Here is a 3353-nt window from a genome sequence, read left to right as displayed (position 1 = left end):
CGGAAAGTCTGACACTTTTATATATATCTTAAATTAAAGCTAATGTAATATACTTTATCATGGAAAAAAAAAATTTCGGACTTTATTTTATCTTCAAGGTGAAAATGGCTACCAAATGCTATTATTGTGTGAAAATTCTCAATTTTATTTTTTACATTTTTAACATTATAATGCTATAACTTATTGAAAAGTGTATTGATCAATATAATTTTTTTATGGGAAATACTATTTTCTAATAATCTCTTTTTTATTCGACATACTTTATCTTAATCAGGATATTAATAAGGAACTAGCACTTTATGAAGCTTTTGGAATAATCCACCAATTTTTTAAAATTAAATACTATCTAAAGATTTGCATCGAAGCGTTTTTTTTTGATAGTGATTTTAATCACTGTCAGATATCATTATACTTGATCTAACTATGCCACGTCACCACTGTGCTGCGACCCCCCTGTGCTGGGTTTTATTGTATTTAGACGGGTTAATATGCGCGGCGAGAAATGTCTAATTATAAAAATAATCATATCGAAGTACTAATATACTATAAGACAGCAATTTTAGAGTGATAAATTTGAAACTGAAATTTAATATTAATTAAAATTTATAAAAAGCTTCTAATATAGATAACTATTTAGTAAATGATAGACCGATAAAAATGTTTGGACCAGTACTAAGTAACTTATTAACATATTTATTTTCAGGCGAGTAAAAGTTCGCGACCGAAAATGTGTAATGATAAAATCCGATAGCTAATATACTACAAGAAAGCACTTGGACAACAATAAATTGAAAACTACACAACAAACTCATTGATTATTTAATTAATTTCTATGAATAGATTTTTGATAAAATGTATACTTCAGTCAATCGAGTCAAGTAGTAAGAATGACAAATTCAAATATTTGGATGAACAAAATTAAAATGTCATAAATGTATAGTATAATGAATACATTGCAGGAGAGAACGTGACCTTGGCGGCCGAATGGTATGATTGAAAAAATTCTATTTTAATTGTCACTCAGTTGTGTTTCTAGGGCCCGCGGTGTAGAAATTAGTTCATAATCAAACTGACAACGTCGCTTTCACTTATTCTGTATACTTAAAAGGGAGAGTATTGAAATCATTTTTAACACTTATGAATTTCATACGATGCCAGTTTTCCTATTAACTCCTCTATGATTTAAATTTGTCGCTGCTTTGAAAATATTTGTTCCGTCTGAAGAAAACGGTTGTTTGAATTTGTCGCTCAGATATACTAAAATTATTGCTATTATTAAACCGACCGGTTGAGTTATTTTTCTATTTGTTATTTATTGCCCATTAGTATTGTAAATAAATTACATTTACAAAATATATTTTGTTTATTAAGTCGGCTTAGTCAATTATTAATACAAATTATTAAAGAACCACTTTTACTACATTAAAATTATTATTTTTTGTTCTATTTGATAGAAGTTTTAAATCTTTTTACATTTTATTTGAGATTATATATATATATTTAAATTTATAATAATTTAATCAGCTATGCACTGTAATTACTTTAAATTAAAATTAAAAAATATAAATAATTGTTCACAAAACTATGAACTTAATAAATGTATAAAACTGCTACATAAAAATTGCTTGAAATATTACTGAAATATTTATAATGAGTATTTATAAATAATACATTTTTAAATTAGCTTTACAGGTATTTGGTAATCATTGACCACTAAGTAATCCTAAAGTAATAATAATCTTGAAAATATTTTTTTTGGCTTTGTTAAGTACTATATAATATAGTATAATATAATCTAATATATAAGTGGTTATATATTTTTTAAGTCTGTCGTTTATCCCTTATAAGGATACCAACTTTATATTTTCAAATGACAACATATATTTTGAACTTATTTATATAACAGAAAATGGTCTAATTAAAATAGTGACTGATAGATAATAATCATTTGACTAGTACTTCGAAAATTATTATAATTAAGTATTTTAATATTTAGGTAGATGGAAATGCGCGACCGAGAAATGTCTAATGATAAAAATAATTATAAATATATTAAGGCAATAAATTTAAAACTACATAACAAATTGGCAAAAAATTCATTGATTATTTAATTAATTAATTCAATGGACAGTTATTTAGAAAATAAATACTGAAATTAATCAAGGCAAGAAATAAGAGCGACAAATTCAAGTATTCAGATGAACAAAATGAGAATGTCACAAATGTATAGTACAATAAATATATTGCATGAGAGAACGTGACTTAGTGGCCAATTGTTAAGATAGAAAAAACTCTATATTACTTAATAGTTACTCAGATGTGTTCTTTCGTGTCCCGTGGGTTAGATATAAGTTCATAAGCCATCTGGCAACGTTGCTTTCATAATCTGTATTATTAAAAGGGACAGAGTATTGTGATATTTATAAGCGTTAAGAATGATGTCAACAATCTGTCCCTTTTAATTATACAGACCTATGAAAGCAACGTTGCCAGTATGCTTTTAACAAATATTTTATATGAATTTGTCGTCGTTTTTAAAATATTTGTTCCGTCTGCTGAAAACGGTTGTTTGAATTTGTCGCTCAAATATAGTATAATTATTGCTATTGATAGATCGTCCGTTTGAGTTATTTTTCTATTTGTTATTTATTGACCATTAGTATTGTAAATAAATTGCATTTATAAAATGTATGTTGTTTATTATGTCAGTTTAGTAAATTATTAATAAAAATTATTCAAACACCACTTATACTACGTTATAGTTATTTGTTTTTTTTAGTAGAAATGTTCGTTATATTTAATAGAAGTTTTAAATTTTTTGTTTATATTTATTTGATAATATATATATATATATATATATATGTTATTAACAATAATTTAATCGGTTATGTACTGTAATAACTTTTAATTTAAAATTAAAAAATTAAAAATGTATAAAACTGTTACATAATAATTGCATGATATATTAAAAACTATTTTTAAAATGTTATTTAATTAGCTTTAAAGAGTGATTCATTTATCATTGATCACTAAATTTCTCTTAAAGTAATAATCTTAGAAATATATTTTTTGGCTTTGTTGAGTTCTATTTATTTCTCAATTTATAAAAGATTAAATACTGTTTATGTTTGTCTTCTATATATTATAAAGACACCACCAATTGTTTTTACATACATATTTAACTTATTTATAAAATAAAAAGATAATACTTATATTTAAACATAATTTTTGAATCAATACTTCGGAAATTATTACTATTTTTTTTATGTTTATGCAGGTGAAAATGCTTGGTCGTGAAACGTCTAATAATAAATAAATTATAGTCATAAATATATTAGAGCAATAAATTTAAA

The sequence above is a fragment of the Daktulosphaira vitifoliae genome, unplaced genomic scaffold (assembly GCF_025091365.1).
Source record: "Daktulosphaira vitifoliae isolate Bord-2020 unplaced genomic scaffold, ASM2509136v1 Scaffold_4, whole genome shotgun sequence".
Lineage (NCBI taxonomy): Eukaryota > Metazoa > Arthropoda > Insecta > Hemiptera > Phylloxeridae > Daktulosphaira > Daktulosphaira vitifoliae.
Note: the sequence above shows the minus strand (reverse complement) of the source record.